This window comes from Ambystoma mexicanum, chromosome 11 (genome assembly GCF_040938575.1).
Source record: "Ambystoma mexicanum isolate Mex_15411 chromosome 11, UKY_AmexF1_1, whole genome shotgun sequence".
NCBI lineage: Eukaryota > Metazoa > Chordata > Amphibia > Caudata > Ambystomatidae > Ambystoma > Ambystoma mexicanum.
The window spans coordinates 996,174,155-996,201,989 of record NC_090934.1 but is presented as its reverse complement, the minus strand read 5'-3'; the positions used below and the strand labels follow the sequence as shown (position 1 = coordinate 996,201,989).

At 44.7% G+C, this 27,835-nt stretch overlaps 1 protein-coding gene across 1 annotated transcript in view; it reads left to right on the top strand.

Moving 5' to 3' along the window:
• Positions 1 to 227: 227 nt before the first annotated feature.
• The window catches only part of ANKRD34C (ankyrin repeat domain 34C), a 111,901-nt gene continuing 84,293 nt past the window's right edge, over positions 228 to 27,835 (top strand). The window contains exon 1 of the mRNA XM_069624181.1: positions 228 to 440. The gene's annotated coding sequence lies outside the window, so the exon portion shown is untranslated. The remainder of the gene's footprint in view (positions 441 to 27,835) is intronic.

Sequence of the window (27,835 nt, the reverse complement as noted above, 5' to 3'; positions counted from 1 at the left end):
CTGCCCTTATTGAATTACACGACAGTCTGCCACGAGAAGCTGCAGGTGCCTTGCTCACAAGACACAGCGGAGGAGCCTGGCAGAGCAGCCTGGCAGGACGTTGCTAAGGAGTAGTGTGTGTGTGTGAGAGAGAGAGGGGTGGGGGGGTGTAGTGGGTGTGAGGGGGGCAGTGTGTATGAGAGAGGAGGCGGGTGCAGCGCATCTCCATCTCTGTGGATATATATAAACTCTCCCAGACACACACACACACACACACACACCCCGGCTCCCACTCGTCCTCGGCCCTGCACGGGCGAGCGGGGCTCCTCTGCCAGCGCGCGGGGCACGTGTTGGGGAGGATCGCACTCGGGGGTCTGAGTTTGCTTCCTGCCGACTTTGCTGGCGGAGATCAAGATCGCAACCCAAGGGGTGCCCTATGAAACAACATCGGCCCGGCAGAGGTGAGAGCATGCGGCGGGGGACGGAGGGGGGAGAGGGGGAGTTGGTTCGGGCGTAACACCTGGCGACGCCTTCTCAAGAGACAGGAGCAGATCCCGCGCGCTGGAAGGATACCTAGACCCCGGAGAGACATTGAGCCCACAAGAGACTGTCAGCAGGGGACGCAGCGGATGAGGAGGGAGACACTTGAGAGGGGGGGGGAAATGCGGTCTGGGAGGCGCTGGTACAGGATAAGAGACTGCCTGGGGCGCAGTAATGACTGGGAGACGTGAATGGGGATCAATAGGACTCTTAAGGCTCAGTGAGAGTATAGGGCGCCCACATGGCTTGGAGACACTGGTGCTAGGGTACACTATATACTGACAGAGTATAGGGCTATGGTCAGCGAATGGCTGCGAGACACAGGCGCTGGGTCACGCTATAGAATGGGAAACGACCGACCAGGGCACCTGAGCATGCTGGACACTGGGGGTCATTTTGGGCTAAGGGAAACTGCAGACTGGCAGCCAGGGGGCTAGGGTAAGTTAGGACACTAGGAGATAATGGGGTGCGTGAACAGTATGGCGCGAGAGGCATCAGGGCCTTCTCCAGAGTGTGATGTGCTGGGGCTAGGGCACTTTAAGGTTCTGGCCAAATGTGGGTCTACAACAGATTAGAGCGGGGTGCACGGGGCTCTGGGCACTCTAGGGATACAGGCACCCGGCACTCGGAGGGACTGGGTCCGTGGGATTAATGCTAGGGCAGATCACAGCACTGGGGCGTACAGTGCATGGGGCACTTCAGGGACTGGGGGACACGGGTGCTGGTACCATCAAGGCACTGGTGGGTTAAAGCACACCTGCACATTGAATGCACAGAGGCTGGGGGGCATACAGGTTTAAAGGAGACTCGTGATAAGTCAAGCCAGGATAGGAAGTGGGCCCTGGACTAGACACACTGCCCACGAGACCGGTTGGCAATTGGGGGCAAGGCAGCATACCTGACAGGGAGATGCTTGGTAACATGCAACATGAGGAACTAGGATGAGATTGGGGCTAGGGGGCACACGGGGCAAGGCACCCTAGGGACTGGCGGACTTGGGATGAGAGTGTGACTGCGAACTAAGGGTGCTTAACCACTGGGGCTAGAAGATGCTCAAGATGATAGAGCTAGGTCAAGCTGGAGACTAAGAAGCACACAGGCTAGAGCAAGCTAGGCACTAGGAGGCACCCCGACCAGCCCTCAGTGTAGAGTGGAAAACCCTGAGCCACCATAGGAACCGTGAGACGCGGTGACTAGGACACACTAATGATGTGGGACTAGTGCAGACCCGATAATGGCAAGCACTGGGCTCTATGGAGGCTAGGGGACTGGTGCGGCACGGGCTCACAAGGGACTGGAAAACACTAGAGCTATTACACACTGGGAACTGGCGCAGACTAGGGATCCAGCACCCCTGGGCATTGGAGGCACTGGAGCATGGCACACTTGAGTTGCGTGACAACAAGGCTAGGTCAGCTGGCACCATAGGAACATATTGGGGCTAGAGCCCTGTATGGGCTTGGACACTAGCAGGCATTGTGGCTAGGAAAATCTCAGGTCTAGTGCCAGGGCGCACATGAAAGGTGAACACCCAGGGTCTAAGGCACGCAACGGCCGAGAGACCCCTGGGAAACGTGAACCCAAGGAACACAGAATCTGCAGGGGTGAGGTCTGCCCACGGGACTGGCTTCCCATGACACTATGGAAGCATGAGTGACTGGGAGATATTGGGGGGAGGGCAGTATGAGGGATTGGAATGCACTGGGGCTAGAGAAGCAGAATGCCTGCAACAATGGAAACTAAACACACCTAGACACCCAGAGACACTGGGGCTAGTGCACACTGTCGACTGGGAGACACCAACGCTAACGTAAAGTAGGGGCTGGTAGAGACCGAGGTCAAGACATGCCAAGTGACAAGGCAAGGTTGTGCTAATGCACCCAAGTTGGCCACTTGAGACTTTACGGCTTGGGAACTCTAGGGACTGTGAGACAAGCGACAGTACCAGTAAGCTTGCCGGTACCGTAGTTACCGGACCGGCAAACTACGAGTTCTGCTTGCGGGTGCCTTTTCACCCACCAGTTCGGACCTTGCAGGTGTTACGGCATCCGCGAGCAGAGCATGTCGGATACACGGCACCATTCTGAATGGTGCCGGTGTATCCGGCCTCCCCATTCCCATTGAGCCCTTTGGGGCTCAAAGGGAATTGGGAGTAAAAGTTTCTGGCCCCTGCTAATGGGGAAATATGGGGTCCACCAGGGTTGTAATGGCCTTGTATTTTCCCATTGCCAGGGGCCGGAAAAATTCACAAGTTTGGTGGCAGCCTGCAGGTTTTACCGGCAAAGCTACCGCCAAACTTGTAATGAGGCCCAGACTTGAAGACACAGTAAGGAACTGGGAGATACTGCGGTCAGGTCACTGACTGGAAAATCACGCACCCAGGCTAGTAAAAACCCGTGGACTGGGAGATAGTAGTGCCAGGACACTCGGTGGACCATTGAATACTGGCACACAGGAAGCTTAAAGGAATGAGGACACATTATACATGGGTAGACACCAGCGCTATTGTACATGTTGGCCTGGGAGAAATTAGAACATGGGTATTCTATATGGATAGGAGATTTTGGAGGAGGACACACTAGGGACCGGGGATCACCGAGCAGTGGGCAGCTTACTCGGCTATGAGACACTTGGGCACACTATGGAGTAGGTCTATGGAATGTGATATACTGTGATATGGGGGCACTAAACATTGAAAGATGCTGGGACTAATGCACCCAACTGGTGCGGTCTGGAAGACACTGGGCCTCATTACACGGTAGGCGGTGAGCCATGGCGCTATTAGCGCCATGGCTCATGCCGGTAAAATACCGGCACCGCCTTGGTGGAAAGGGGATTTACCGCCCCATTCCAAGGTTGGAGGGGCGGTAAATCCCCCTTCCACCATTGCCCTTCCCCATTTCTGTCCCATAGGGCTCTATGGGAATGTGGAAGGCGCTAATTACGACACCGCAATTTTGCGGTGCGGTAATTAGCTCCGAGGTCCCTTTGCAGATTGGATTTTAACGCCTGCAAAAAGCAGGCGTTAAATCCCCCAACCCGCAAAGGGACCTCGTAGTAAGGCGGTAAGGATTTACCGGCACCAGTATTTTACCGGTACCAGTAAATCCTTATCGCCATCCGTGTAATGAGGCCCACTGTCTAGTACAAAATGTAGAAGATGGGGATAGGATAAACTTAGGGCAAGGGAACGCTAATAAATTTCTCTAGCAAACTAAGAAACATTGCGGCTCAGTCAATCTCTGGACTAGGAGAGAGTGTTAATAAGGCCAAAGGGAGATTGGGAGACACAGGGACTAAAGATGCCTAAGGGATTAGGGGACACTGTCAATAACGCCAAATAGTGATCAAAAGTCACAGGGATTAAAGATCTCCAAGGTAATAGGGGACACTCTCAATAAGGTCAAACAGGGATGACCAAGAGATATTTGGACCAAAGAACACTAAGGGATTATGCATTACTTTTGATAAGGCCAACCTGGGATCGGGGGACACCCTGACGGAAGATCACTAAAGGATCAGGGAACAGTGTCTATAAGGCCAACTAGTGATCAGGGGACATTTGGCCAAAAGATCACTGAGGAATTATGTGACACTTTCGATTAAAGACAACCTGTGATCGGGAGACACACTGACGGAAGATCAACAAAGGATTAGGGAACATTGGGCCTCATTACACGGACGGCGGTAACCATGGCGCTATTAGCGCTATGGTTGCCGCCAGCATTTTACCGAGGCCGCCATGGTGAATGGCGGAATTACCGCCCTATTCCAAGGTGTGTGGGGGCGGTAATTCCCCATTCACCATGGCACTTCCCCATTCCCATTTTCGCCCCCATAGGCTCAATGGGAATGGGGAAGGTGGTAATTACGGTACCGCAAATTGCAGTACCGTAATTACCTCCAAGGTCCCTTTGCGGGTCACGTCCTTAATGGCTGGTAAAACCAGCCGTTAAGGTAGGGACCCGCAAAGGGACCTCGTAGTAAGGCGGTAAGAGTTTACCAGCACTGGTACCCATACCGGTACTGGTAAACCCTTACCGCCATCCGTGTAATGAGGCCCATTGCTACTAAGGCCAACTAGTGATCAGGAGACATTTAGCCAAAAGGTCACAAAGGGATTGGGAGACGCTGTCACTGGTAAGTTCTTTAGCAAATTGCCAACTTGCAGGCACGTAACTTCACAGTGTAGGAGTGTTAGAGAGAGCTTTCTCTCACTTAGGAATCATTGTGGAGGAGTCACAAACCCTGTAATGCTTAGGATATCATGGTGCGTTCTCCTGCTGCTGCATATGGGTACCGCAAGCATGGGACCCGCGTGCACCAGAAGGTCAGCACCAGTTGGTGCAGCTCCTGCGGAGAAATAGGGTAGAACATCTCGTGCAAAGTTTTCCATTTCTGTGCATGGCAGCTGACCTCTCCTCTCGAGCAGCGGCAGCGCGCGGTTGGTGGAGACTTCCCTCCAGCCACTTGCGGTCCAGCGTCAAACGACTGTGCATAATCTATCAGATTTTGGAAGAAAAGCACCACAAGGATGCTTTAGGAACGTAGTGATGGTTTTTTCATCACTCTTCCAGGTCCACCATCGTAGCAGCTTTGCCTTTAAAGGTGTGGTATCAAACAAAACACTGAAGTAATTATCAGGTGCACCTTGCAGAATAGCAATATACTATCTGACTATCATCTCCCCAAAGGAGGACTCAAGTTGACACGTCTGGGGAGCCATTTTAGGAGGAATATTTGCCCATCTCCAGCAAATGTTACAAAAGAATACACACATGACTTGCAGACTGACATTGTTCATCTGAGAATACATCCGTTTTGAAAATGCACAGGGCCACATTATATCACTGCCCTACACTGGAGACAATATCACTGAAAATGACATGTTTGTCTAGGTCTCGACCTCATTCTCTCTCAATCTCTGGAGGTATGTATGTGCAGACCTGTGTGCAGGTGTGTGAACACAGGCAGAGGCGTGTGTGTGCTGAGGTGTGTTCATATACAGGTATACAAGTGCATGCAAAAGGGTGACAGCCTGGTGTAAAAAGATGTGTGCATGCATAGCGGTGCCAACATGCATGTGTCTTCAAGCACATGCATAGTGTGTGAGCATGTGAAAATCAGGTGTCTGAGTGTGCGTACGGGTGTGCAAGCGCTAGCAGATGTCCACAGTGTTCTCATGCATAACTGTGCAGTCATGCATGTCAGTTTGTGTGGTGCATGTGCAGGTGTTTATGTGTGCAATTTGCCCTAGGGTGCAAGGAAGGAAGGGTGTGAAGAGTGGACTCCTCTTGCCCTTGAGCCCTGGGCCATGGCCTACAAGACAATCTTCTATTCACATCTTGAAAGCAGCCAACCCTCTGGGCAGCAGCTAACTCCATATCTAGAAACTGTGAGTTTGGAGGAGTGTGCGTGTGTGCTTGAGTGTGTGTGTGTGGTGCGGGTGGTACCCACTCCACTACCTTCCTAGGGACATTCAACCTTTGCCTTGCTGTTTTTGCTATGTTGCATTATGTTTTGTTTGGTATGCTAAGCCATGGCATATTTTGTCCTGTGTCACCACCATGCTATAGTGTCTATGCTCTGCCCTGCTTTGAAATTCTATACGCGCTTAGGTTTGTTATAAGTTAAGTGAAGGGGTGAGGTCTCCCCCTTCACTTTGTTGTAAAAAAGTGGAAAAATCGGTATAGAAAATTCTGCAAAAGAGTAGGTCGGCAAAATATATTCTGCAATCGTGTATTTTGTTTCAAAAATGAAATGCGTGTTCATTGGATTCTGCCTGACTGTTGCTTGTTTTTGATTTTCATTGTTATGTATTTATTCACCCGTTTTTTGGGAGCTGTTGCCAGTTTCCATTTATACTAGCTGGTTTTAGCGTGTGCTTTTTCATTAGGTCGCTTTGCTTTAATCTCTAATGTTCAAGCACCTTCAATCAGCCACACTTTGGCAGGTGCGTCTCCAGTAAGCAGGCAAATCAATAAAAACACAGGGATGAAAAGTAGAGCTGGAGGGGTAATCTTGTAACTTTTTTTTTTAAATTAGTTTTAAATTGCAAATTGGTTAATTAAAGCCTTACAAACTAAAACAAATTAATAACAATTACAATATTTCCACAAAACTATTAATCATTTATACATTAATCATCAAATCAAGTTACCCACAATTACTTCTATAAAAGCATATTACAAATCATTATTATTATCTCTTTGTTGGAATTATCACATAAAATCATTGTTCATACAGCCCTTGTAACACATTAAGAGGTTTGTCCACAACTCTCTTCCAAATATAAAATGCTGCTCCTATGTATAACAAAGGGTCTGCCATATATATTTGTGACCAAAATTGGTCAGTTCCAATCATATTTAAATTACATGTGAGGTCCTTATAAACTTTACAATAATACTTTTGTAACTCTTGGCATTCTGTTAACAAATGTCTCGAGGTTTCTACCAATCTACGACAGTGCCTACACAATCTTTCCTCTTCTGATATGCCTGACCATGCATCGATATACTCACGGCAGGGTAGTATGTTCAACCGCAGCATGATGATGAGTCTCACAAATTCTTTATTTCTAACCTTTAATAAATAATTTCGTGGAACAGAGGGTTTTAACCCTTGTAATGAATACATCTTGTACCTTTGCTTTTTATTTTGGGTAGTCAAGTCATCACTAGCATCCCAAGTGAGGGCTTTCTTCTTAAGATCTTTATACATAGGCCAGATATCACTTGCCGCCATAGACAACTTCACATTAACAGTTTTTAGGAACCTTAGGGCAGTGGACTTAAGACCTTGAATAAATGTATTCCCCTTTTCTTTCTTTTTTATATCTTCCCCTATTAAACTCACCAGGTTTCTTCTTTGTAATTCTTGACCACCATTTTGACATACAGTTTACAACACTTTATTTTCCTTAATGTTTCCAGCGAGGTAATGCCCAATTCACATCTAATCGCTTCGATGGGCGTTGATCTAGGCAAGCATAATGCTGTTTTCCACATTTTCCCTTCTATTTTTCCAAGATTCCCCATACTTCTTTCCCCCACAGATTCCAAAGCATATAAGGCCCCAGGTAGAATACAAGTTGTATACATTTCTAGGAGACCTTCAACCGAATATCCCCCTTTCTTGCACATATAGCTTCGGAAAAGGTTCAATTCTTTGGTCACTTTCGATTTCACCATATCAAAATGAAAATAACTTGGGGGTTTATTTATAATGGGTATTCCTAGGTATGGGTAACTTTCAACCACCTCAATTATTTTAGAGTCAATTTTCAATAGTCGCCTGCTTTTCGTTCCCCCAAACACCATGATCTTAGTTTTTCCGACATGATTACTTAGATTATTTTCTGTTGAATATAATTATATCGCATTTGCCATCCGTTGCAGACCCACTGGTGTCTTGTCTAGTAAAATGGTGTTGTCCGCGTACATTAGACATACAGGTTGGTTCCTTTCCTGTCCAAAGTATCAGATATAATGTAATTGAATGTAACCAAATTGTCCAAGGTACTATTATCTTGGCTAAAACCCGTTTGTTGCATAGACAGCAGCTGATTCTCCTTGCTCCACTTGTTAATAGTTCTTAATAGCAGTGAGCAAAAGATTTTACAACTACTATCTGCCATAGCCAAAATTCGATAATTGTACGGGGACTTTCTGACCCATTTTATATGCATTGGGACAAAAATGGCTTTCCGGCAACTATCTGGGATTTTGCTGCTTGACCAAATGGAAGAGAAAAGATGGAACAGTAGCCAGGCCCATTTGTCAGGGTTGCATTTGATGACTATATTTGCAATCCCATCCGGGCCGGGTGCTAGAGAAGATTTAAGTTTCTTTGTTACTTGTACTATATCTTGTTGGTCATATGGAAATGTGGGCCCGTTTCTCTTCCAATTCTGTCCATCAGTAATTTTACTGCTATTTTTGGTAAAGAATAGACGAGAAATATGATCTATCCACATTTCTCGGCCAACACCATTTAAATCTCCACCTCTCTCCTCTAAGAGATATTGGCGAAACAAGTACCAAAATGTCTTTGAGTTTTAAGTCCTACAAAGTACAAATATAATATGCCAATTCGCATTATTAATGTTCTGTTTATATGATTTTAACCAGTTTTAATATTTGGTCTTAAGTGACGATATTTTCTGCTTCTTCATTCTTTCCTCCACATACACTATCTTCTTTACTTTCCTTATATTTTCTTTCAGATCCTTTTTCCGGTTATTGATCTGACTATCAAAGACATTATCGTTTTTTTCCCCTACCTTTTGTACGACTTTCCAATTTCTATTATTTTTCAGTATAATACCCAACAAATTACTTATTACATTTAGACCATTTAGGGCAGTCTCCTGTCCATCAAGGGACATTCTATTAAACATGTTATCACATTTCTAGAGATTCCGTTCTGTCCACATTAGCCTATTTCGATTTAGGGAACTTTGCATATTCTGGGTCATACCCTCTTGCCAACTAAGATATGGCTTACTAGATCATTTGCATTTCAGTACTTTATGGTCACTCAGGTTACTATCCATATGTTCGAAGCAGTTTATATATTTCAAAAGCCCTCTGCTCACAAACATATAGTCTAAGCAGTAACTTAGCTTACCATTACACCAGGTAGTTTCTCTTTTCCTATTCTCATCCGGCTCTAAGTATTCCATGCCATGGTTTTGGAAGAATTTTACCTAGGCAATTCTAGTGTCCACCTGTTTGGGTGTCCTATGTTGTGTTCCCCCTATTCTATACCCTGATGGTATCATAGATCCACATTTTCCCTCCAATGCTTCCCATTTTTCCATTTCTACTTTCGCTAAATAACATTGGGCATTGAAGTCACCTACAGCCATCACCTCTGCCTTTGGGGTCTCTCGCATCCAACCTTCCATTGTACTAACAATAATTCCAACTATTGCTGGTATATTTGAACTGCACGGTCGGGAATAAACATTTATTAACAATAATATTTCTGGAAAACCCAGATTACCTACGATAGCACTCATTACAAAAGGTGAGCTGCCCCAGTTACTATATTCTCTCAGTGTAATATGGTTTTTTTACTCCTATGCAGAGTCCTCCCACTGGTCTTCCTTTTTCACCCTTCATACCACATTTATACAAAATGCTGTAACCATCTACTGATAGATCTCCACTTATCCAAGTTTCCTGTAATGCAACTACATCACATTTTTCCAGCATTTCAAATCCCCCTTTATGTAAAATGGGGTAGAATCCTCTACTATTCCAAGGTAGAATCTCTACTTTCCCCTTTCCCTCTAATTTCAGTGTACTTCTCGATAGTCTCCATCTGGTACCCATTTCTCAAAATTATCATCTCTCTTATATCCTTGTTTTGTAGGCATTTTTTGAAGTTGTGGGCTAATTACTTTTAAATCTAAATTTGCTTTGTTGTTAGTTAACACTATTTCATACACTTTACCGCATACAGTCTTAGCATGTTCCTTTAAAAAAACTACAATCACTGCTTTGCTGAATTGCACTATTGCCCAATTTTCCCAACTACCCACTTCTGGCAGTATCACTCTTTCAATATCTGTCATTTATATGTTCTGCAATGAGGGGCTCAGCAGTAATTTCTCTAGCAGCCATTTTCTGTTTAAGAAAGGGCTATTTTCCCGTGTATGTTTTTCAATTATTTTAATACTCTTTCCCAGGCTACAGTTCACATCTCCCCTTCTTATCTCTACCCCTCTCAGATTTATATTGCAGGTAGATCTATTAGTATACATTGCCAGCCTTTCCATTTCTCTTATGTATATTTCTCTTTCTCTGGGGTTCATTTTATCTACTACTTTATGAATCAGGATATCTAAAATTCTCACCTCAGGCTCCTCTACTTCTTCATGAACCTCCTTTTCCTTCGTATTTTCACATTCCACATGTTGTTCTTCATCTACAACTGTATCACATAGTTCTACACTTTCTGCTAGGTATGGTGCTATTTCTTCACTAACCTTAGGGAGGTTCCCTATCAGCCACTTGGTCATACCTTTCTCTTTGTTAATGGGATTAATAGTGTCCTCCCTCCTAGCCTTTTGTTTTTTGTTCAGCTGGAATCAGACGCCTGTGTCCACACGCTCAATCTCAATATTATTTGAGACTGTCTCCGCCAGGGCACCATTTTTCTTTTTAGTTATCTTCACTTTCTTAATTTTAGTCCACCCCTCTCCCCTATTTCTAGTTCCTTTCTTATTATTTCTTTTCCGTCAGGTCAGTTTTTTTGTACCATAGGAGTTATGCTGTTCTTCCAAGATGCTATTATCCTGCTCTAAATGTTCATTCATCTCCATTTCTATATTAGTAATCTCCACAATCTCTAACTCTGTGGCATCCACCCTTCCCCTTTCTTCTTCAGCTATAGGGCATGGTTCACTCAATTCACCCATATCTTCAAAAGGGATCTCCGTAGGGGCAGGGCTATCAGTCTCCAACAGATTGTATTTCGCAATTTCTTCAACACTTTATCCCAATATTTTGGTATTTTCTACTACCTCTATCATCAAGTTCTTAAATCCTGCTTGTTCACTCTAGAACTTGGTGCAGATACCTAAAAGTATGTCCACCATAGAGGTGAGGGCATCTAATTGTCCCGCACAGTTAAAGGGATGGTCTAGTAAAAAATTTTATTTAAAAAATAGATAGGCCACATAAAAAAAAAAATACTACCATCCTCCGTTTGAAAACTTCCTATGTAAAATTTTGAGCTATTCAAGCTCAAAATTCGAAAAAGCAAGCACAGGGGCGCAGCCATTTTGTGAAATGGAGGCCCTCCTGTGCTGGCTTTTGCTTTTGCGGCACTAATGAAGGAAAAGCCAGCCAGCTGTAGTAAACAAAGTCTACCACTGGGTGGCTTTCCCTTCATTAGTGCCGGGACTCGGAGGACGCGGACCGGAGACCAGAGCAGGAAAGCTGCAGCTGAATCTCGGTAAGTGCTATTTATTTTTTTTACAAAAAATAAGCACTAGCTGCGTTTTTTTTTCTAAGTTTTCCGGGCTGGAGGAGCCCGGAAAACTTACAAATAAAACCGCAGCTTTAAAAACGTTGTATTTATGTTTGCGGTCGCTTTTGAAGCGACCGCAAACATAAATACAACGTTATTGTGTTGGAAAACGCTGCGGTTTTTCTTTCCAAGTTTCTCAGGCTCCTCCTCATGTGCACTCCTGAAAATGCACACATATGCATGTGCACACAGCTATGTGCGTGAACATACACATATACATGTGCATTAAAAACTGTGTATGCATACTTGCCCATGCATCCATGCACACACCTTTCATATCTGCATGCACAAACTCTGCCAGCACCAGAGGTTTGTGCACATGGATGTGCATAGTCACATGCACACGTCTCTGCATGGTCACAACCCTCCATGCATTCTTGCACCTCTGAGTATGTGCACTCATGCATTTATTTATGCATGCAGTGTATGCTTCTGTGCAAAGTTGTGTGTAAAGTCATGCAGCCATAACTACATGATTGCACACACCTCTTCATGCACACACCTTAGCACGCACACCTCTGTGAGTGCACACATTCCACTGCTCAGACTCTCACACACAAGTGTTTGTACACCTCTGTGAAAGTGTTTATCTCAACACATATGTACACACACACCTATGCACTTGCAGACAGCTCTGTGCAGGTACACTCATCCACTTGTGCACAAACACCTATGGGAATAACACACACATCTATATGCATATGTCATGCTTTAACACACACACACCTCACAAATACTCCTCAGCACATGTACACACCACTGCATGCACGCACACATACTTCCACATGCGTATATACCTCCACATGGGTACACACACACCCACACACACCTACCTATATGCACCCTTACACACATCTACACACAGCACGGCATGCGCCCATATGCACATGCAATTTGCTGTCATGCACCTCTATTTGTATGTATCGATGTAAATGATTATGTACATCTCTGCATGATCTGCCACACATCTGCACATGCGCACACCTCTTTGTACCTGCATGCATGCAGATGTTTTTGCACATGGTATGTGAATGTGTACAGAGCTGTGTGTGCATGCATACACCTTTGCATTCATGCACAAATCTCTGTGCGCACACATACACACATGTCAGTGTACACATCCCCTAGCTGCCCAACCACATACACCTCAGAGTCCAACTCTGTACATGTACGCAGCACTGCTCGTGCACACCAGCACACAGTTGTGCATGCTCACAAACCTGCATTTTATTACATACATGTGCATGCACACATGCACAGGCACACACACCTATGATTGTACATGCCTGCATACCTACTCACACACCTAAGTGCACACATTTTGGTATACACAAATATGCATATGCACCTCTGCATACACTGAGCATTGAAGCACATGCTTACCCACACCTTTGGGTGTTCTCATATACCTAAGCACATACACCACCTCTGTGTACATGCATGAAATGAGGTGTGTTTGTGCATGCACACTTGCACTTTCCATCCCTGAGCCTGCATGAGGACAACTCTGCCCCCAGGCTCACACACATCTGCTTCTCCGCAATCACACACCACAGCACACACAAACCAATCCTGAGAGAGCGAGATAGTGGTAAATTGAACTCTAATGCTCAGTTATATTGTCTACTCTCTGGTGCAGTGATACAGCGTGGCACTTTCAGACAGGTTGCAGCCTCAGCTGACCAAAATCAGGCTTGCAGTCAATAATCTTTTCTTCTTATTCCCCTTGTAACATTTGTTTCAGAATAGCTTCTATTACCTCTAAAATGACTTGACAATCTCACCACTGGAGTCAATTTAAGAGATCATTTTGAGGGCTAATGTATACATTTATGAATAGCCTTTCACTAATCTCCTCAGTACCATTCATGATTAGTGTTTCTGACAGGTATTTTTTTTTTTTTATTGTTCGCTTGTTAGGCGCTTATACAGGAAGTACATACTGCTTCAAAGCACCCTCAGGGCAATTGATGAGAAACAAATTAAAATACATACAAAATATTCAATACAGTTGCGGAGGGGGAGGACAAACCTACTGTGCTTTGCGAGTATTTAGAATGTGCAAGTGCAGTGTTCATGAAAAAGAAATAAGTCTTTACAAAAATGATATGTCAGGATGTTTAGGCCGTTGGCCTCCCTTCCCCACGTTTTCAGCACAAGACAAGACAGTTCACTAGAGCATAGCACACTCTCTGGCTTCTTCGGCATGAGGACACAGTTCCATTACCAGCATCAGGGCCTTCTATGCCCAGGTCTCTTAAATTATCAAGGTCTCTTTATTCAGAGGGCCTGATGTACCAAAACAAATGAAAAGTTCCTTTCCTCTTACAAGTACTCAAGTCAGGTGATAGACTTTTCACCCTGGATCCTCCTCAGCCAGGCTCAGATCCCTTTCTTATACCACAATTGTGACTTTGGATCCCCCTTTTCTGGGGTCAGATCCCCTTCTCCAATGTTCAGAGTATATTCTTTCTCGGATGACTCACAGTTCACCCCGGATCCCCCTGAGCCGGGCTCAGATCGTTCCTCTTACACAAATAGTCTCCTTCAGCCAGGCTCGGACCAATTGCAGTTCCTAGCAGCTATTGAAGACTTTTGAATGTGAACAGATTTAGCTGGACCCGTTGCAGGACCACTTCTATTTCAGAATATACAATTTACATTTGCCACCTCTCAGTTGGATACCTAACAGAGACCTTCGAATGAGCACCCACGTGGTGCCGGACCACTCTGTATACCGTATCTATCTTGGCTTCAAAAGTTCAGTCACTCCTTGGATGTTCAATTATATTCACGTCGCTCATCACATATGCTTCACACACTGTTCCCTTCAGAGTTCTCGGCACAATGTTGCTGCTTGCAACCTTGATTCTTACACAGACCGGACTGCTATCAGTCTCTCCGACTCACTGGATATGCTAATTTTACTGGCACTGCTTTGTTGTAGGAGCCAAGGACAGTACAACAGCGGCAATCACTCCTCCCCGCCTTGGGTATCGATGAGGGAGAGCACCGTGTACCTCTGACACACAATGGACGTTTCTTCAGCTTTAATTCCCAGTCTTATGTTTCTTTTTCTTGAAGGCTTGTGAAAGTAGCAGTTTCTTTCCGAAAAGGTCAAGGGCACTTCCATTCTTGCAACCCTCTCTGGTCTTGTCGGATTTCTCCTTGTATTAAACTGTCATCTTGGAACTGCTGTTTCCTCATTTGCATTACCTTGCTCAGAGTGTGCTTTTGTGCTCCGTCTTTTATCCCTGTGGGGAAGTGTGATGGAAGTCAGGTGTGTGTAATGATCAGTAATTGCCTGAACCTGCCTGACCATTGTAGCTGGACATGTCAGGTTTTTGGCTTGGGTGTTAGTCTGTTTTCCCTCACAGTGAGTTGTCCATGAGAAAGTGTTTGTGTTGGAAAAGCGGGTTGGGGGGGTTGAGTCACTACGTATCCTACCTGGTAGGATGGGGTAAAGGTGTTACAGGGAAGGGGATACTGCGTCTCGCCGCCCGGTGTCCCACTTCCACTCCACGAAGACCCCCACCCAGGTGATCCTCCCGCACTGTTCCACCCCCAGGAACTAGATCCAAAAGTGATGGCTGTGTCCTGGCCATCTGGATGACAGATCCCTGGGGACTAGCGGGTGAGACGCCTTCAGGTTTTTCACAGTGCTCATGGGCGGACAACAGGTGAAGTGGAATGTAAGGTAATTGCAATCCTGCAGGGGTGGAGGGTGAGCTGAGGCAAGTGCTGAGGATAGACAGAAGCTGGGGCGATTTGGTATGGGAGTTTAGGGCTCTGAGGATGCATAAGGGCCCTGGACACCAAACAAGCAACTGTGAGATTATCAGAGGAGAGCAGGAGGGAAGGAGGAGGTGAAGGTGGTTATTATTATTAAGAGGATGGTCTTGAGTATCTTCCGGAATTTAAGAAAGTCCTGCTCAAGACGAAGAGAGAGGGGGAGGCTGTTCCAAACGTGTTGAACACACCAATCAACCAGTAAATACTGATATCTGGCAGAAGACCCCGAAGAAAAAGTGGAGAAACTACCACTAGAATAGTCTTCCAGGAGCTTCAATGTCAAATTGACAAAGGTTGAGCAAATTGGCAAAGGTTCCATCAAGTATTCCTTCTCTTCTATTCGCAATATGATGGTAGCCTCAACAACTCCATGTCCGGATTACAATGGGAATGCTTGAGTTGGTATCCATGTAAGATCAAGTTGGGTGCTTGGTGTCCTTCTATTCATCAAATAATATAACACAGTTCAATGTTAGAAAGAGGTTAGGCCCAGCCCACTTATTCACCGCATTTTGTGCTTCTGCTCAAGGATTCACACGTTTTCCTGGTTGGTAGCCAATTATCGCTGCTTTCTAGTCGTACCACTGTTGGAACGTCTGTAGGCTTTTCTCAATGGTATTCTTTGATTTCCCCATGCAGCAGTCTATCATAAGTCAAAGGTTCAGCATATAGTACGTCACGAATCGTGTGTACATCCTTGGGCCTCGCTTTCATAGTACTCCTTGGCACAGTGTGGTCACATCTACATTAGAAGTCTCTGTACACACAGTAAGCAATGAGAAGAATTGAGATGTGTGCTCCACATTAATTTCACCCACACTCTCCAGTAATTAAACCTTTTTCAAGAGAAGATGAAACTGATGGGGAAGTAAACCCAGCAAGTAGGGTGCGATGGGCAACACTAACTCTGTTTACCTGAAAGCATGCCATTCCCCTCTTCTTTTTCTTAACACCAGTTCGAAGAATCACGAAAACTGGTTAAAAATCCTGAAAATATAAAAGAAAAGGAAGCATTCAACCAAAAAGCCTCACCAATTTCACACTAGTTCATACAGCCCTCCCAAACTCCCTACGTCTAACCAAACTGCTGAGCAACAAAACCCAAAACCCTCAACTCCAGCAACGTAAAGAGTCTCCAACAGGGTCGGACTGGGGCATAAAATTGTCTCGGGCACCAACGAAAAAGTGCCCCACAGTTGCAAATGGGAATTCATTCATTTTGTGGCGCAGTTTCACTAGTACCCAAGGGCGACGTTTCTGATCAGATGTGATGCAAACTGCACATTTTAAAGAATATTTATTCGGCAATACTGGTCAAAACTATTAGCCGCATAGTGAAGTCACTCATCAAACTGTCCCGCATTGGCCAAAAAAAGTGCCCCACTTTGACCCAAAAACTGGCCCCCACAACCTTTTTGCATTTTTGGTTCAGACATTGGGCCTATTGCCCTATAAGACAGTCCGAGCTTGGTCTCCAAGTCCGACTGTGACGAATAAAACTGGGGAACACATAAACAAACCATAATGGTATATCAGTGCACAATTCCAAGCACCAACGGAACACTAAAAACACAAAATAGTCAACTTCAGAATCACCAGTACATGCTAATATTCCAAAACCATCACGCAGTGAACGACCATGCAGCGGCAACACCCCATCGCACAGCGAGTGACCATGCAGCAGCATCACCCCATCACACCGAGAGTGACCATGCAGCAGCATCACCCCATCACACCGAGAATGACCATGCAGCGGCAACACCCCCTCACACAGAGAGTGACCATGCAGCAGCATCACCCCATCACACCGAGAGTGACCATGCAGCAGCATCACCCCATCACACAGAGAATGACCATGCAGCAGCAACACCCCATCACACCGAGAGTGGCCATGCAGCAGCATCACCCCATCACACAGAGAGTGACCATGCAGTGGCAGCACCAACTGCAAACCAGAGACAGGAAGAAACAAAGGATTTTGGAAGTAACTCCTTACAATTGTAAATACACCAGCTCCTATTCCAAAGACATATCGTGTCTTGTAGTTTTCCTCTCTGCATTTGTGAATGGAGGGCCATCTCTTCCAGATGTATTCCATGCGGCATCCCACCTCAGTGACCCCCTTCCAAACGCCTAGCGCAGATGCTGAAACGGATTCTGCGACTGCAGCTGTTTTATTACCCCCCTTGTGGTTCTCTCCTGGGTATCCTGGGAACGTGCTTGAAGTGTGTAGTTAATATATTATGGGTCTTATTTCCATGCTAAAGGTTGCATGCCAAAAGAGAGATGCTATCTGAGATTATGACACTTATGGCTGGGTTGACTTGAGGATTGGCACCTGACATGACAACCCTTATCACCTGCGTTAGATGTTCCAAGATCCTTGTCATGCCCTGAATGGTCACGTTGAAGTGTACTGTTGATAGAAAGCAGTGGGTCCTTAGAGGTTACACCGCACTCTACCCACATGGCAACTGTGTGCTTAGACGCAAAACATGTTTCCCTTTCTGCAAGCCCTTGCTTTAGGAATCTCGTGTGGCTGAATATGCCTTTCAAAACCCTGAAAACCAGGGGGACAGTGGGTTTCCACTTTCCAATGGGTTTCCTGCATCACAGTCTGTGGGTAACTCATGTGATGGTTTTCCCTTTACCATAAGCATTGCCGGGTAAGGGTTGTCCAAGTAAACAAAGATATCCAGTCCCCACGCTCGCAACACCCAAAGGATGCCCAGGGGGGCGCAATGCTCTTTAAAACAGGATTACATTGACTCGGAAGTAATATTTTTACTCCAGGGGCAGGGGGCTCAGAATAAAAAGAAATTGAAGAGCACTGGCCCACACGTTTAGGAATTAAGGCAAGTTATGGAGTGCTGCTTTTTACTACATTTCCCCTTTTGGAGTCAGGTGACATCAGCTGACAGGCATTCCTGCTTTCTCCAACATTACGTTCCCTGTACAAAGGACGTCATTGGCTAACAGCAGCACGTTTACTAGTGGCCGCAAACAGAGCCCTGTCAGATACAGGCTTCCAGCCCCTGGACTTGCTCTATAGGAGGTCATGTTCCCAACAGAGATTAAAAACACTCAGGGATTCAGCTTAAATTTTGGCTGCGACCCCCTTCCCGCAACCTTCAGGAGCAAGACACACTGCTTGTGCCCTGGAGGAGAAGCCTGCTTTCTTTGGCCCTCTAGACAGTTGTAGATCTGACAGCTCTGGCAGATCTGCCATTGGCCAGCACATGGTCCTTCTGTTCGGAAACGGTAAAATTGTGGGCATTGTCAAGGTATTTAATTGGCAGCCTGTCTTCTTCTTTCTGGTTTCTTTCTTTGGCTCCCTGCCTCTCTGAAACTTGAGGAGAACCAGCTGTCTGATACTGCTCTGGTCACCTGGCTACCCTCTGATTTCGGGGCCAGGGCCCTACCCGTCCAGTTGCACACCCGCACTGCCTCCCGACAACCCTTGCACTTGGGTCTGTATTTTTAACTCTACAGTCCCCCTACCTGCAATTTTGAACATCTGCTGTCAGCACCTACCCTTGCACCTGCCGCTGCTGGCCACACTTCTTGTTTTGATCCCATGTGCAACCTCCCCCTTCCCCTGGCACTTTTCCCCTCCACCTCCCCTGCACTTGCGCAATCTCAATGTCACTTGGCCTACTAGGATCGCTGTCTCTGTCCTCCATATGTTTACCATTCCTTGCCTCGTCGCACCTTGAAACACTTGTGTATAGGCGTGTTACAAATGCCATATTATGATATGTGTATTTGGGTTCTGTGAAGCTGCATTCCAGAAGAGACTGGCATGGTGAAATGATATGATATGTCATATCATTTCACCATGCCAGTCTCTTCTGGAATGCAGCTTCACAGAACCCAAATATTGAACATGGGAGCTATTAACAACATCTACAGTGGAATAAAAAAAAACATTGCCTACAATACACACTACCAAGGAATCAGGACACATGTTTACCCTGTTCTGGCCAACCACACATTACTTTTGTAAGGTCATTGGAGCTGTTGGGCACTTAAATGTACCTACTAATAAACATAGATACTACTCTGATTAATGCCATTAATGTTACCTCCATGATGGTGCACAAAAGTGCGAACATCAAACTGCACAATTGTCACCCAGGGCACCAGGTACTGAAACGCGACCAACGAACCGTCCTTGGACTCAACCTTGCAGGGAACTTCTTCCTCAGATGGGAGCTTGAGATCCATCTCAGCCATTCATGGACCACACCATCTGCAACGTTTCCCTACTGGATTGCAAACAGGGAATTGTCCACATTGACTTTGTTCCTGGGTGCAACCTCAAATGGATATTATTATGGCTGTGATTCACTCCTAGACACCCCCACTCAGATTTTCCCTGAGTAAGGAAGGTTATTCCAGAGGCAGGGTTCCCCTACTGCACTTATTGTTCGGTACTGCTGGCAGGCTGGCATTAACCAATCACATGGACGGCATGGTCTTTTCCTTGCGTAAGAGAGGGCCATAACATCAATGCATTTGTATTTCACACATAGGATCTTGGAGGTGATCTTGGCATGCACTGAGAGCCAGTGAATGCTTCCAAGATGTGTGGAAGCCAATGGAGATGAGTCAACCAAAGGCATTCTAGACTTGGTATGGTCCCTTTGTTTTGATAGGCTGGCAGGCCTACATGTATTGCACTCTCATAATCTAGGCATGATTCGACCAGGACATCTTCAGACAGGAGGTTGGTTTCATATGGGATGTACAACATTTATTTCAGTTCATCTGTAGTCTGCAGTCTGAGTGCCCGCTTAACTCATAATTTTCTAACCCAGGTCTCAACAAGTGCTGTGCACATTTTTAGTTCCAATGGTTTAATTGTGTGAAGTTCCTAATTTTTCAGTTGGATGCAGTTGAAAAGATTCCTGTTTTGTTCGACTACACAGAGAGCAGTGTTCTTTACCCGCACCATTCATTTATCAGATTGCGTTTACCACCAATTGTTGTGGCTAAAACAACTGCATGTGTATTTGTATGAAGTTCACAAAAATACAGTTTTGCTGAGAATGTAAATACACATGACCCCATTTGCTGAAAAGTATTATTGATAAAGCACATCGATCTGAAAACAAAACATGCATTACTATATTTGCAGAATTGGATTAGTGCCAAAGTATATTAGCAGAAAACAAAAATTGCATCATTGCATTTGCAGAAGTTTACTCATGCTCGGTCCACATGAAGAAGGCCTCCTCTATGTCCACCATCCATCCCTCTGGAAAAAATAAAAACAAGCCGCAAACGTTTACACAAAATATGTGTTTGATAAATGTAATTGGTCATTACCTGTATTCCCTAGTAGGAAAAAATGAAATGCGAGGATCACTCAGCAGAGCAAAGACTGCATCAAGGTTCTTCCAGTCATGAGGATGTAGTCAATCATCGTTCCCAGGGCAGCCATGCTAGATAGACAGTTTAAGTGGAATACTGTCTAGCCTGTTGCCCACAGTGAATAGCATGCTTGTCTCTGTCATCCTTTTTACTGGGAAGGAATTGGTTTGCGCAACCATTTCTCTGCGCTGACTTTGTTGGTTCGCGAAGGGTGTATGTTAGTGACATATATTTTTGGGGAACAGTTGTTTCCGAAAGTGTAACCACAAAGCACCATTTATCACTGTAATTTGCATTCTTAAGCAACTGCAAAACCTAATAGACTGGTATTTAAAAGCACCTGAAAAAATGTTTACAACTTCATAAAGCGTGCAATGTTTTGCAGGCAATTTCATGAAGTGTGCGAATGCAAAGTTCCACAACTTAGCACATTCCTATTCCCAACACCAACCCACAAGATAGCCTTTGCTTTTCAGTGACCACTGCCCAGGTCTCCTGTACTGCATTATAATCCTGGATCAATAAATCCCTCTGTTGGAGACTTAGGTATGCTGCAGGTTATTTTTCATTTATTTTTATTTTTGTATTGTTTCTGTTAAGCCTTTTATCCCAAATAGAGTTTTTGTTGATGTCTTTTGATTCTTATTAAAAAATGTTGTTATTTCTATCCTGATTTACGAAATTACAACCATGATCTTTTGAAGGGCAACTAGCAATGCATTTTCCCAATGATTATATATCTCTGCATGTAGATATTAGCGCATTTAACACTTCACTGTTTACAGAAATGTTAAATTAGCACTATTCAGTGGACTGTGAGTGAACTTGGCACACACAACACTTGCACTTCTTCCTACTCTTAAATGTTAACTGTTTTGCACTATGAGTTTACGATGCCTGCATTCCCTGAAACACCGGCCGAGTTAAATAGCAAACTTGGCATGTACTAACGACTTGTGAGCGAGGAGCGAGAGAAGGGGGCTATTGGCCTATCTTCTTCTTTTTCGGCAGTCTGAATAAGTCTTTAAGGGCAACTGGTCTGATCCCTTACTCTTGACAAGAATCTAATCTAGGCATTTTCTTGAAAAATTGGTACAATCCTACATCCTGCAGCACTTATCAAAAACAGCATTAATCAATGCAAAGTGCAAAATATACTCAAGCGTCTTTGCCGGCAGAATTGCTCCACTGGAGGGATGTTTGGTCTATGATTGTCTGCATAGCATTATGCTGGGACATGATATGCCAAGCCATAAGGATTCTGTTTTGATATTCATTCATAATGCCATCAGGGCAGGATCCCGACTGGCCCAGATACATATGGATGCCAAGAAGGTGTTTAATGATGCAAGCCAGTTGTTCTTCTGAATGGTTATGGTTAAAAGAAATGCTCTGGCTAGCTTTCTCTGGGGGGTCGCAGCTTCATAGAACTGCCTGACACCTTCGAGTTACCCCTAATCCCAAGGAGTCAATTGACAAGATTAATGCTCTCACTTTTAAGTTTTGATCTCTTCTAAGGTATAAACTGAATCTTGGCTAAAACCTATGTGATCAAATGAAATATCCCAGATTCTTCTGCAACTCGGTCATGTGTTTAGGAGTTACTCTGCACCATAAAACAGGTGGGCTATCTGTGGCTGATATCGCTAAAGTATTAAATGAAACTAAACAATCCCTTGAAGGCTGCACTTCCCCAACACTTTTATTGATTGGCAGAATCAAAAACATTTAGTTGATGAATTTGCCCCATTGTTTGTTTATATTTAGAGCCCTTCCTCTGCTTCTTGATCAAGGTCATCCGAAGTATATTAATAACATCCTTTCTTTTCTTTGTCTGAGGCTGTAGGGATAAGACAAATGTATACAACTCATCCTAGATTATCATGCATGGATGCTGGGTCTACCAAGCATGGTTTTATTGAATTGCATCATTCTACTACTGAGGTAGGATGCTATAGCCTTATGGTATACTAGTGTGCTGCGATTAATGAAGGGCAGCAGCATGGACAAGGTGCACTTATTACTTCAGAGACAACCAAGTCTTCCAGGGTTTTCCCTAAGGACTTTTTTACTGGTACGGTCAACTCTGGCCAGGCCCCCTGGGTTGGTGCATTGTCATATCTACACCAGACTTTTGGGTAACTTAGTCCTAGTAAAGGAATATTACTCAAATGGGACTTTATGTGGGTGAAGGTTCTCTGACAAATGTTTGGTTATCGTGTATTTCTAACTTTTGCTCATCTGCAGCAAAAATATTTTGTATCGAATCAGCATTTAAAAAAATATTTTTAGTTGCTTCGCTTTTTTAGTCCTTGACATGATACGATCCCAGAGTCCGATCCACTAATAGGTGGAGTGATCAGTCAGGAATAACGGGGTAAGTTTAGGATAGCGACATTTTATATGTCCCTGCTGAATGAACACGTTGGCAGGAACCATTTCCCATTATAGCTATTCCACCAGCGAAATTGACTTTTAGCCTTAAAACACTTAGGGTCATTTATTGCTTCAACATACGTCTTAAACCATTATCAAATTGATTTTGGAACGCACCTTACTTACACATCTTACTGATCCATGTTATCCAAATGGGTCTGCATGTTGCCTATGATACACCGATTCGGATGTGACATGGAATTTATGTTTTTTGACTAAAATTGGTGTCTTTCATTTGTCAGGTCAAGGGACTGAATGGCAGTGATATAATATTCAGGGCAGGTGTTAGGTGGTTAGGTGGTTTGGTGGTTTTGTTGGGTGGTTTTGTTGGCATGCTTAATTATCAAATTAACAAGGGGGTCCTGGGAGTCCCTCTGCCAGACATTAGTCCTGGTTACGAGAGACTTACCCAGAGTCTTTAGCTCACTATCTTTCACAGAGAAGAAATATCCCAAACATATCAGTCTTTGTCCTGCCCTGGGGCAGTCCAGCACCAAAATGCTGGGAAATTCTCCTCTGAACAAGAGTACCAACAGAAACCCCAGACACGTGTTTCGGTCTGGTTGGACCTCATCAGTAGGGTGGATCTGTGCCTCTCTAGGAATAGTGAGCAAGGGGTCCACGTCTGGATTCCCCTAGTAACTTATGGTGAGACCCAAAGCTACTTAAATATGCAAATTAACAAGGGGGTCCTGGGAGTCCCTCTGCCAGACATTAGTCCTGGTTACGAGAGACTTACCCAGAGTCTTTAGCTCACTATCTTTCACAGAGAAGAAATATCCCAAACATATCAGTCTTTTTCCTGCCAGAGCAATTGCCAGTGGTTTGGATTAATTTGAAACCTTCCACCAATCACTTTTGTGGTCAGTATGCTTAATTATCAGTCAGTCAATTAACTTTATTCAGTCATAAGGCCGGCAAAGTACATCCTAATAACAAACATTTACATCATTTCCTTATTACGTCATGTTAAAAGAGATTTCCATTGGTTAATCAGAGCCCAATTCAGCACAGTTCGGGAGACCGCAAACTCCATAGGCCCAGTCAGCTTTGGTTCCTAGTTGGCCTTCTCCCCAAGGGGGAGATATTCGCTCCAGATAAAGGATATTTATTTTAAATGATTCCCAAATGGCCGACAGATCTACAATATGGGTGCAGAACAATTGAAATGCCAGACTTAGGTATCTGCCCAACACACCCAAAATCACCCACGACTCCCCTGGCCAATCTTTGGTCCCTGAATTCCAGTTTTACGTAATCATAGGGGGTTTCGCCCGCATTCGCCATTCTATTGCATGCCACTATGGTTTCCCTTGACAGAGAGGCATGGCCTCTAATAGTTCAAAGCCAGTGCAGGCATTTGTTTAGGAGGGCATCCCTTGATTCACGCTTGTTGGCTGCAAATTTAGGTACCCCAAGGAGAAATATTATTACATTATTAGACCCCCTGTGGTCGTAGTTTTTAATCATGCTCCCTTTGAGGTGGGGCCTGCATGCTCCAGTTCCATTTGTCTTGGAGCATTAGGTTTAGGCCTGGAAAAAGCAGTGCTCTTCCCACATTTCAGTTTTGGCTTTGCTGGCTCTCTGACTGCCTGTGGTTTGCCTTTTGGATGGCACTGGGGTATTCAGCAAGTCCGACATTGTTTTACTAAAGGTATCCACACTTCAAAAGTCCATTAACCTGGGTCCACTATCACGCATCACAAACTCTGTTATGTTTTGCTAAGATATTGTTATGCTGTGCCCTTCACCGCCATAGTGGTCTTCTGGCATTCAGCCTTGTTTTGGCAGTGGTGTATTGTGAACCTGCCAGGGTCTATCCAGTCCGTTGGTGGGAGGGAATAGATTAGGGACAGAAAAAAATAGATATAAAGATAAAAATAGAATGAACAAAGACAGGTTAGGTAAATGACGCGCCAGCCTGTTTAGTGGGGGGGTGTTAAAGGGAATGTCTGTGGTAGTAGGGATGTGTGTCTTTAGTCTGTGCTTGGTAATAAAAAAAGCATGAGAAGGAATTAAATTAATGTTTAGCTGGTTTTACTGTACACCTTTAACGTAAGTGGCAATATCTAGGCCTGGTGATGCATGGTCCTAGAAATAAGTAATGTGTGGTTCCAGGATGGACTTGAGATGTGCTCAAGAGTGCTTGTGTAATGTGGAGGCTTATTGCTCTGTAGCTCACATGAAACCACTTATGTAAACAGGGAAGAGCCGGTTTTTCCAAACCAGCTGACTAGATGTGACAGCGCCAACATGCGTCAAGAGGTTTGTATTGGCAAAATATGAGGAAGTGGATAAAAAAGTGGAAATGAAAAAATGGGAAAATTGGCATCCGATAGATTAGACTATAACAGTGATATTCTGCCTGAGATTACAGTGTCGCTCTGTGCTTGATATATAATGAATGCCGGTTATTTAAACCAGGAGTCACATTGCGGTAAAATGGGAGTGTCTCGGTCCAAATGAAGGAATGAGATTGATCTTTGGAATCTCATTGCATTCCCCCTATTCCAGTAACTGGGATATTGCAGAATCTTCTCTGTACAAATCTTTAGCAGATGAGTAAAATTAGTAACCTAGTGCATGAAACTTGTCCAAGAGTGACTGGGGAATTGAGGTGTGCTGAAAGGCAGAGACTAATGATAGAAACAGACTCAGACATCAGCCAATGTTTCATTAACAAATTCAACAAATTTCGCTCCTTCAGGAAATGCATCAAATTGAATTAAATCAACCCCTACGAAAAGACAACTATCCTACCTGCAACATCTGAAAACAAATTGCTTCTAACTCGTCTCTGAACACTCAAACAAGCCAATATCCTAAAAGCCAGAAGCCCCACCATCCTCCCACACTTGCACCCAAAAATCCAAATTCATGGGACTACACCAACTGGTCAAAAACAAGGCGAACAGACCCCCACACTGATCTCTTCCCACTGCTTATTATCAAACATATCCTTGCAATTCAATCACCTCTATCCTATTCTTATCCCTCGTCAATTCCTTCCAGAGGTCAGACCAGGCTATACGTAATTTAGAAAGCACAGGTAAAACCAGTGGTTAAAGATCCTTCCCATGACGTTGAAGGCTTCTCAAGCTACAGATCCATCACCAACATACAATCACAACTTAAAATCCTTTGTCTACCAGCAAAGCCTAAACTACTTTGAGGCACACTTCATGCTTTCCCAAATAAAGTAGGATTCTTTAACTCTGAGGGGTGGAGATGCCAGTCGGATCTTGGTCTTGGACACCATCCTACATAGAAAAGACAACAGTGATACTGGGACGCCCATCCTCCTTGACATGTCAGCAGCCTTTGACATGCCCACCCACCAAACACTAAAAAACATGCTCATGAGACTGGGCATACAATTGGCCCAGCAAGCATTCTCACTAACCTTGCCCCTTTTCCATCACAAGCCACACCACAATGCTGATTGTTATGTTCTTTGGCTCTTCAACGCATACATGATCCCACTTTTTCTAATCCTTCGGACTAAATTGCCACCACTTCGCCAATATCACCCAGATCACCATCAATGTAAACAAATCCACCACCATGGACATCCCTGACCTTATCAGAAGCCTGAAAGAATTCAAGCAATACCGTTACAGGACTACACCACACAAACCCGAAACCCTGTAAGTGGGGACCTTGCACATGTTGCACAACCTCTGCTGTGGCCTACTTGCATGGGCCTGTCCCCCAACCCGAGCAAGACAGTATGAAACTTGTCGATACTGACATGAATACACTCTGTCAAATCTCACATGAACAAGTAGCATAATCCTATCACCTGCACAATGCACACCTCCCACCACTACCTCGGTGGACCTCTCAACGCTTAGTTATGCTGGCAATGTACTGCTCTGCAATCCCACCTATTTTATAGGAAGACTTGAGAGAGTACAACATGCTGCCAAGAAACAACCACTGCACCTATCACGAGAACTCAGAGCTCGCCTTCCCTAAAGACCATATATTGAATATCCATTGAGAAACAGGCTGCTCTAAAGCTCTCTGCATTATGCACAGAATCTTTAATGTGGTATGCCCTGAGTTCCTATAGGATGAAAGAGCAAAATGATTCCCTAAAACACGCTCACATCAGGGATACCAACCTACTGCGGGTGGCTACTTAAAGAAAATAAAAATAGTCAGAACTCACTTCTCAGTCATGGCAGTCATCAAGATTATGAAGCTTGCTGCCCCTGGACTTCTGATTCACAGAACCCCACATTGCCTTCAGAGGGCGCCTTACAATATGGCTCTTCCCAACCTAATAATCTGGCCTATTCAGGGTTCAATGTGTCCCAGATATCCCTTGCATTATGCCTGACACCGCCTCCCACAACCAATACCTCCTTGCTAATCGTGCCTCCTCTCTCTTTCCCTATAATCATTAACCTCCACCTGCTCTTCATTTTACCATCCTAGCTGGCCACTTCACGTCACTTCCAGGCCCAACTTCGCCATCTCACTCCCACAATCTGTGTCTAAAGATCCCATTGTAACATCAGCACTCTCCACCCTACAATTCATTTTTACAGTCTAGCACCCTTCCATCACATACCCTCAAACTACCTTTCACACAAGATCCTATGCAGTTATTCTCCAAGCCTCTCGCCCACCTCAGCAAAAGGATCTACAAAGACAACACTCC